The sequence below is a fragment of the Megalobrama amblycephala genome, linkage group LG14 (genome assembly GCF_018812025.1).
Source record: "Megalobrama amblycephala isolate DHTTF-2021 linkage group LG14, ASM1881202v1, whole genome shotgun sequence".
Taxonomy (NCBI): domain Eukaryota; kingdom Metazoa; phylum Chordata; class Actinopteri; order Cypriniformes; family Xenocyprididae; genus Megalobrama; species Megalobrama amblycephala.
Window position 1 is genome coordinate 52,651,113 of NC_063057.1, and position 10,107 is coordinate 52,661,219.

General features: G+C 41.4%; 3 non-coding genes across 3 annotated transcripts; 1 reads left to right on the top strand and 2 right to left on the bottom strand.

The window, feature by feature from the left end:
• Positions 1-1,385: 1,385 nt before the first annotated feature.
• On the bottom strand, positions 1,386-1,459 carry trnam-cau. Its single transcript has one exon. It is a non-coding gene; the product is annotated as a tRNA-Met (tRNA).
• A 97-nt stretch (positions 1,460-1,556) lies between these two features.
• trnal-cag lies at positions 1,557-1,639 on the top strand. Its single transcript has one exon. It is a non-coding gene; the product is annotated as a tRNA-Leu (tRNA).
• A 1,569-nt stretch (positions 1,640-3,208) lies between these two features.
• trnam-cau lies at positions 3,209-3,282 on the bottom strand. The gene has a single exon. It is a non-coding gene; the product is annotated as a tRNA-Met (tRNA).
• Between the last annotated feature and the right edge of the window lie 6,825 nt (positions 3,283-10,107).

Here is a 10,107-nt window from a genome sequence, read left to right on the forward strand (position 1 = left end):
TAATAATAATAATAATAATAATAATAATAAACGGAGCAATTCCAATAGGGTCCTCACACCATCGGTGCTCGGGCCCTAATTATTAACTACTTACCAAATTCAACTTGTGATATTTCATTAACTTACTATCAAATACACATGTACTAACACAACTATATAAGTGTTCAGCCCAGTTAAGTGATGTTGTGTGACTTTTCAAAAAGTAAGAGAATGGAGGGTACAGTATGATCACGGCCTGTGTCTGGATGGAGAGTGAACTTCTGAATCTGAATCCAGCAAACGCTCCCTGACCTTAGTTCATGTTTCCTGTTTGTTTTTTTGTTTTTTTTTGGGAACCGATTCCTCAGGAACTGTTATAAGTCACAGTTGTTTAGTTTGATAGGAAAGAATATCAGCGTCCGACATGGCTTTATGGGATTTTTTGCCAGACATCTTTTTTTTTGCCTTAGGTTAAACCGTTTTGATCAAAAAAACCCAAAATGATTTCTTAAAAAAAACCCACAACACATCATATTCAAATATGCAATTAAATTATGCGTTCTTACCCGTTGTCCGTAATATGTGTTTTATATAAAATACTTAGATGTCCTCCGTGAATATGATGCTGACCTCCGTGGCAGTGATGCTCGTCTACTGAACTTTTTTGACCTCTGACACTCCCCCTGAGGATTATGTCCTTACTTCGTACACCTTCGGCTCAGTTCGGAAACTTGATTGACATCTGGCTAGCTTCCTGAACCCACCTAGCGGCGATAAGCGTAAACGCGCGCTCGACATTTCCGTCTACTCTGATTGGTCAAATGTCGAAAATGTCAAGAAAATGTTGAGAATGGCGCTCTCTGATTGGCTGCAAATGTTATAGCGCTTCGACGTGATTGGCTGTGACGTTCAACATTGTTCAACATCTGCCCCATATTGTCGTACTATCCTTCGGCAGCTGGTGCTCAGGTCGCAGTCTCCCCTGGAGGCGTGGGTTCGAATCCCACTTCTGACAAGGCTAACCTTTAGCTGTGGGCTCAAGCTAGAGTCTTTAACCCTTTGGCGAGTTGATTTTCAACCTTAACAAGAGCACTGCAACAACGCTGCCACGCATTACACGAACACGAGAGGAATACCACGACTGCGTTTATACCCCTCTAGTCCTACAAAAACACTGGATTTCAATGGCATTGCGCGTCCAACGATTTCAGAGGACGCCACGCAATTTAATGAGATTCAGGGAAACTACTTGGAATGACACAGATTTTCTCAGAATGTCATGCGGTCTGGCCTCCAGGGGAGCCGAAGAGCCTTTTGGCCCCAGGAGAAATGGACAATCACACGAAAGGGAATAAAGGAAAGCGCTCTTTCGTCTAAACGCTCTCGTGCGCCAAAAAGCACCACCCTGCCCCGTGTGAGGCTCGAACTCACGACCTTCAGATTATGAGACTGACGCGCTGCCTAACTGCGCCAACGAGGCATGTGCTTTGGCTGGGCTGAGCGGTGAAGCACTAGCTTCCAGTTATCATCTGCCATTCGGTGGAGCTCCAAAACTACTGCTCACCCTCAGCCCTCGTGTCAGGATGGCCGAGCGGTCTAAGGCGCTGCGTTCAGGTCGCAGTCTCCCCTGGAGGCGTGGGTTCGAATCCCACTTCTGACAAGGCTAACCTTTGGCTGTGGACTCAAGCTAGAGTCTTTAACCCTTTGGCGAGTTGATTTTCAACCTTAAAGGGGTACTTCACCCCTGGAAAGATGAATGTGTATTTAAAATTGGTCATTTATGTTGTAGAAATGTGAAATTATTTTTGAATTTGGAGCTTTCTAGACTGAGAAAAGGCAGAAAATGTATTTTTGACTAATGTGGATGAAAGACAACAACTCCCAGAATGCACTTGTTTTGCTGCCCTTGCGAGGCCACGCCCAAACCACGCCTATCGGTTACAGGCGGCATTAGGCTTGCTTTGTTACATATTAATTCTATAAATCGTGAGTTAGTTCATACATTTACAGCGAAATGGTGCTAAATTGCTTCGTACCTGGATGTACACCCAAAACCAGGAAAGGACAAGTAAGTTTCCATCATTTTCCGATTAAAGATTTGGAGCGATGTAAACAGTGGCTGCGGGCCATCAAACACCCCAAGTTTGGAGATGACACCGTTATAGAAAACCTAAAAAAATGCAGAATATGTAGTCTCCATTTCAAGCACGAGGACTACGAACCAAATATCCTTGCAATGAAGAGAACCATTCTGAAGGACACCGCGATACCATCGATATTCACTTTCCCAGAGGACGAACAGCCTGGGCCATCTGGTACTAAGCGTATTCGCCTAGAGGCAAGACTCGCTGATACTAGACTCTATTTCTGATAACACAGTAGCCTATATGTAGTGTTGTAGGTAGCAGTAAAAGTGCAAACTTAGCAAAGTAACGTTAGATAGACAATTACATATAAGTTGACTGTTATCAAAGTAAAGCCACTGTTCTGTAAAACTGAGTTAGTCTATTTATCTATTTATGCTAACGTTACCACAAAAGCCTGTTGCTGTATTGGTTGAGATGACTGCAGAGACCGATAAATTTGCGAGATGAACCACTGATGTAGTGCAGACTATAACAAAATAATGTTAATTACTGTAAGCTTAAAAATATAATTGACACCCTCTTTTGATAAAATCTTTGATCTATGTCCGTGAGTAACCTCAAATGCGCATATGTTAGATGTATTGCCTTCTTATTTGGGCAACGAAAAACCCACATTTTTTTCACTTCAGAATAACTTCAGTTTCTTGAAATATTATGTCATTTCAGACTCCAATCGCGTCTGCTGCGTTAGTGAAACCCCATATGGGCGTGGTGAAAAAATGCGGAACTACCTGCTATTACTGGCTGTAGTTTTAAGCCTCTGGCCAAAAAAGCCTCCGATGACGCAAAATGACGATTTTTGCGTCATCGGAGGCTTTTTTGCAGAATAAAAATGCATAAATCTCTCATCTCGGGCTGATATGAAGGGGGAAAGCACGGTAATTCGAAAATACTAGTGGTATTCTACTAATACAAAGCTTAATGCTAAATCCTGAAGTATCCCTTTAACAAGAGCACTGCAACAACGCTGCCACGCATTGCATTGCACTTTTGGCCCCAGGAGAAATGGACAATCACACGAAAGGGAATAAAGGAAAGCGCTCTTTCGTCTAAACGCTCTCGTGCGCCAAAAGTCACCACCCTGCCCCGTGTGAGGCTCGAACTCACGACCTTCAGATTATGAGACTGACGCGCTGCCTAACTGCGCCAACGAGGCATGTGCTTTGGCTGGGCTGAGCGGTGAAACACTAGCTTCCAGTTATCATCTGCCATTCGGTGGAGCTCCAAAAATGCTGCTCACCCTCAGCCCTCGTGTCAGGATGGCCGAGCGGTCTAAGGTGCTGCGTTCAAGCTGGGGAACAATAGTCCAACAAAGATGGGGAAGAAGGGAAGAAAAGGGGAAGGAAGAAAAGGAGAAGGGGAAGAAGAGAAAGAAAAAATGAAGAAAAGAAAGGGTGAAGTGTGATGTTTAGAGCTATTCCTTCCTTAGCATTTGAGTTGATTGAAAACTTCCGGTTTCTTAGTGTGGAAAAATCGCCCATTTATATTTACACAGTTTTCTATTGCAGGTGCTCACAAAGACCGGGGTTCGAATCCAGCTAAAGACAACTTTTTGTAATTTCATTAATTTTGTTGTAATTTCATTAAATAAACTTTTTGAATGCAAACTGTTCCAAGGTTAATAAAATATACAAATCTACTTTGTTTGTTGTGGTTTTTTTATATTCTTTCACGAAAAATAAAATATTCCAATGTACTTTATTTGTTGTGGTTTTTGATATTCTTTCATGAAAAATAAATTATACCAATGGAACTGTGTTATTATTTAGTAGTTGTCATATTATTGTACTAAATAAGCATATTTTTTCAAAGGTTACATTCAAACAAGACACTTGCAAATCTGTTATTTGTAATGAATAAAGATGCAACCCATAAAATAGTAACTAAAATGTCTGTCACAAGAATAACAAAATGTACAAATTATCTTTTTATACACAAATGTTATATTTGTTGCAGTGTACTGTGTTGTGTTGTGTTATATGAAAGTAAAACTCAAAAAGCAATCACTTGCCAATTTGTTTTTATTTTACAATCATGCCAACAGAACAGCAATGAATGCTAAATTAAATAAAATAAATAAGACATTTTTTAAATCAAATTAAAAGGTGCATAAAATGTTAAATACGTATTTTAAAACAAATAAGTTAAATGAAAAGTTAAATAAGTTTTCAAAAACAATAAATAAAAAGTTAAATGACATTCAAAATTTAAATAAGGTAAATAATATTCAAAACAAGTATTACCAATGGTATATGGTACCAATGGTATATATATATATATGTAGATTATTTGGAAATGGTCCTCCGCATTTCCTCTAACCACACCTCTTTGGTAACAGTCTCAGTCTGTGGGCAGTACACCCTGCCTCTGTACTGGCTATGTCCTGTTGCACTAGTTTTAAATTGCTCACACTTTTTACAGGTGTTTGCCTCTACAGTTCTGTTGTAGGGTCTCTGTTGGCTGGAACATTGGTTGCATAATTGGCATGACCGTTGGGATTCCCTGGACCATCGGCATTCCCTGGACCATCGGCATTCCCTGGACCATTTGCACTCCCTGGAACATTGGCACACCCTGGATACCTGCAGGTATAAGCAGATTTGGTACCATCTGCAGTGATGGTCCAGGTGCTGATGGTGTAACCAACATCTGGCTCTGCACTGGTGCCTTGGGTCTGAGAGGGGGCCGCCCAAAAGAAGTCTGCCTCTGCTTTGCCTGACCTGCTGTGCTCTCTGGTAGCTTGTACTGGTGCTGGTCCCCTGGTTGTTCTGGCTCAGTGCGTAGGCGTTTGGCAGCCTGGAGAGGCTCCTGAGCTTCAGGGAGGGGTTGAGGCAACTGAATGCCCTGAAGCAACACAGACAGCTCCTGTTTTTTCTGTCTGTTATTATGCCAATTAATCAGGGTGTTCTGGTTCACCTCCACCAGCTGCAGTGATGTTCCTCCCATCACCAAGCTGCCTAATCCTTCGATAGTCTTGCAGGATCAAAGACCATCTTGAGAGGGTTCCCTTGCCTTTTTTGGGGGGGCTTGGGTGGATAGAACAAAGCCTGATGAAGATCGTCTCCACCAGACGGCAACAGTCAGGCCACTGAGCAGGTGCACTGCTTGCACCCAGCACACATCTGGTGGTGCTCTCTACTCCAGGGTGAGTGGGCCTCTTTGGTACCCTGAAGCGTCCACTCAGCAGTCTCCTCTGGTATCGAGATGCGTAGACCACACGTTGTTTGTCCCGTTCATCCAGGTTCTGCCAAAGTCCAATAATGGTGTTGGCTTCCTGATTGGTCAGGCTGAGAGCTGTGTGATGTTCACCAGATGTTCTGTCCATATGTTGGAATCCTGGCACATTTTGGTAGTCAACAGCCTGTTTAAAAACACATAATAAAATAATTACTAAATCATATCTGTTTGATGCATAATTCCATAATTAATTGTTATTTTCCTGTTTATCACTGTAAAGCTGCTTTGACACATCTGTATAGTACAAAGAACTATAGAAATAAAGCTGACTTGACTTGATGCATATTTGCTGCTTACTAATGACTTTAGGCTGTACTTTTTTTTTTATAGGGAACACATATAAATCTTTTTTTATTTTTTATTTTGCAATTATAAACTTACAACATATATATACACACACGGACTGACAAACTACACAATAAAACAAAACATACGAAAAAAATTTTCGTAGGCTGTACTTTTAAATTTTAAATATGTGGAAAGTATAGATTTAAAGCACTAGATGTTAATTCAACACTGTTTGATTTATTCTAGTACATTTGAAAGAGATACAAAGGAGTGGTATTTACCATCTCTCTATCATCATCATCGCCATCATCATCATCATCCTCTGGCTCCGAGGGAAGAAGTGAAACAGATGTTTCTGGAGGAACAGTTGGGACAGCAGTCCCTGAGGGTCCAGGTGATGGAGACTTTCTGAGGTCATGTGTGGGGTCAGGGAACAGTGAAGGGGATGAGGAGCCCAGGATACAGGTGGCACTGCTGGTGACCAGGGTGGAAGAACCCAGTGTCAGAGTGGAGGAGGGTGGTGACAGAACAGTCTCTGGATCTGTTATGGTGTGATCCTCGCTGATGTCACAGAAGCCCTCATCTTCATCCTGCTCCTCCACACTGAGGTCATCAATGAGCTCTGCAGTCTGCTCAGAGTCTGGATTCATGTCCTGCAGTGCCTGACCAGTCTGCTGGAACAGATACTGCACTCCAATGAGCTCAACTGAAATAAAAACAAAAAACACAATTAAATACAATGATGATTGAGAGACGTACAAATAAATGTTCCTCAAAAGCCTGATGATCATATTTGCTATTTTCTTGTAACATGATTTTTCTAATCAAGTAAACCTAAGTTGCTTCAGTCCAGTAAATATTCATCACATATTACTAACAATATAAAATCTATTCTAACAATTACTCTCTGAAAATCAATAAAGATTTCACAGCAAAAAGACACATGAAGCACCAGCTGAAGGTAGAAGATTGTACAATTATAATAAAAGGCATTTTACTTGATAAAAAATATGGACTAGCAATCAGATGACAGAGGGCATGTTTCCAGAAGTTTTGGTCATGTTGATAATTAATGGGCCTTTAGAAATTTGCATATCAAATATGATATAGTAGACTTTATACAGTCAATTGTAATATATACCCAGGTGAAAAAAAAGTACATTTCTATAATGTACATAAAGTGCTCTATTTTTGCGCATTAATTTTGTACTTAATATAGTAAAAATTCTTCTTTAGTACTTCTTAAAGGTGGTACAGGGGATGTTTTCGTCGACTGAGTTTTTGAAATGAGCGCATGCGGAAGAACAACCCCCCTCCTTCACAGCTCATTTCAAGTGAACGCCTCCCAAAACTCGTGCACAAGTGTTTGTTTACCACGGGCATTCGCTGTGTTATTAAGCCGGGCACACATTTAACGACTAGCTAAAACATTCTGACTGTGCTCAAGATTTATATTCTTTCACATGGAATTTGAACACCGACTGTAATCGCAGACTGAACGCAACTGGCTCTGACTGGACGCGTTTGAGCACGATCAGTCATAAGTATCCATTTACATTCATAATCGGCCTTACAATCGTTAAGCCGCGCACACACTTTGTGGATTCATTATGTTGGACTCACCGCAGGTGACTCATAATCTGCAGTTGTTACTCCTGTCTCCTGACAAAAACATTGCATGCGGAGTGTGGAAAGTTACTAGAGCGCGCAGCCACGCGTCTCTCACAAGGAACGTCATGGCAGTGATTGACAAGCCAGAGGGCCAATCCGCGCACGCCTCTCACAATGGCAGTGATTGACAAGCCAGAGGGCCAATCGTTTATGCGATCATCGCGTAAACGATTGGCTGATGTTTTTAAGGCCCTACCTTGTGCACAGATGATGTATATTAATATTATTACTTTCAGTGCACCTAATAAATAGTCTTTTATCAGTTAGTAAAGACAGTTTCAAGTAATATTGCAAAAATGTATAAAACAAAACATCCTCTGTACCACCTTTAAGAACATCTAAGTGTACTCAACTGTGCTATTTTGAGACAGCATGAAATATGTGCTTTTAATGTGGTTTTAATATACTATCTCTGTATTTAAAAAAAATATATTTAGATACTACTTATAGTACATTTGAACCCATAGTGTACTACAAGTGTTAACTAAATATATTTTTTAAATACACAGATATTATATTAAAAGCACATTAAAAGCACATATTTAATGCTGTCTCAAAATAGCACAGTTGAGTACACTTAGATGTTCTTAAGATGATCTTAATTAGTACTAATGAATCATTTTTTAGTATATTAAGTACAAAATTAGTGCGCAGAAATAGAGCACTTTATGTACATTATAGAAATGTACTTTTTTTCACCTGGCTAGACTGAGATTACACAGAAATTGCAAGTTCATTAACAATAACAAATTCTCTTACCGGTGTAACGTGCAGGAGGACAAAACGTGGGGACCACTTTCCTGCCAAACAGCTTTTCATAATTGCTGTTCACACAGTGAACACATTCTCCTGTGTAGCTGCGCAAAGCTGATGGCTCCGATGACAGGGAAGCAGCCTCCCGGTCCTGGTTCCACCTGTGTAGTCCCTCCAACAGATAAATCTGAAAGTTCAGACTGTTGGCACTGGTCCCTGTAAATAGACACAGTGTTTAGGGAGTGTTAATGAAAAACATAAAGACACTTAATACTCTTTCTTTACACGTCCACAGTGTGCGTAACCAAGACATACCTGGGATGAAACGGTTCAGGTGTAAATGAAAGGACTCAAGAGAAGTGGAGCCTCTGGCACATCTGTATGTCTTCAGAAGCACACCTCCCTTGGTTAAGCTCCCTGTCTCTGTATAGAGCACAACACCAGGGGGGTCTTGGATGCATTTGACGTGCTTCTTCTGGACACTCCAGATGTGCTCCATCCTTTCTCTGTCCAGGAGAGGAACACCCAGGGAGTCATTGCCCTTGCTGCTCAGGAGCTCTGTAAGCAGCCGCTCAAAGAGAAGGATGGTAATCTCCTCTCCACGGGTCCTCCTCCGGCAATGGAGAGCCATCTCCTCCCTGGTAAGATGCTTGTTGACATCTTCATCTGTCAGCGCAGGCCAACCCTGGGACATCAGCAGCTCTCTCTTTGCTTTGCGAAGCATAGCAACATCAGCCGCATCCCACTCAAAAATGCACGCTGACATCCGTGACATGAAAATGGGATACAGCTGATGGGCATCAGTTGTACACCCCAAGGCAATCCTGCGCATAAAATGCCAGATGTCCAAGCGTATCATGAGATCTGGCCAACCTCTGAACCTGCTTTTCAGCTTGGTCTTGCCCACCTCAGTGCAGCAGCCACAGTCCACATACAAAACAGCAGGTGGATCCACGCCAGCCTGCTGGTACCTTTTCACCAAACCATCTACCATCATGTCCAGTCCTGCTCCTTCCTGGGCTGTCAGCACACTTATGAGCACCTGACCAAACTCACTGCCAACAGAGGTAAGTGTTGGAAATCTCAGAAGCATAGACCAGGAGACTTTGGGATCTCTTGAAGCAGAAGTTACTCTTTATTGAGAAACACGCTGTGCGTCGCTGTGGTCATCCAAAATCTAACTAAGGCAGTGACTTGGTAGTTCATATACATTCAAGGGGGAGGGATACATAGAGTAGGGGTGTGGACAATCTAAACAAAGGATGCAAATGCAGTACAGGAATCAGATCATTGCCTACATTTCCCAGCCATGATCTAATCAGCATAAATGTGTCATTCAAATGCATAGGTGCTAATCCAATCAGTCTGGCAGTATCACCTATACCTTTACATTATCATAGAGACAAAAGCACAGCTGTATCTTGAGCTGGTCATGCCACATGGTCAGGAAATGCATGAGACAAAAGGTTAGTGTCTCAGACACCTGGTCTGCCTGCCTTGCCACAATATACATAAAGTTTTCAGTTCATATACTATTACATTGGAACCTAAATATAACATAGAACAAATTTGTAATCCCACAGTTCCCCCTTTGAGAGTTCTAATAACTCTCACAAAATACAAATTTAGACACTTAAAAGTTTCATTCTTGTAACCTTTGATCGTTACAGGCACATAGCACTTGCTCTGTGTTGATTGTCTTTAGTGATGAATGGCATGTTGACACAGAAACAAACATGCAGCTAGGGCCCTTGTAGTTATTACGGGTAATAGTCTTTTCTGGTTGGAACAGTCATTTCTTCGTGATGAGTGTGAGTCATTTGTTGAATGACACACTTGATACTGTGGACGCATAGATAGTAAACTAGTAGGAAAAACAACAGCAGAATTGCTATTTCCTTGATCCACAGCCAAGGTTTACCTAACAGGTTTCCGAACCATGAAGAATTATCTTCAGTCATCTGGTGTAATTTTGCTGAAAGATCAAGAATGTCTTGTTGGATTTTGTTCAAGTTCTCTGTTGGATCCATTA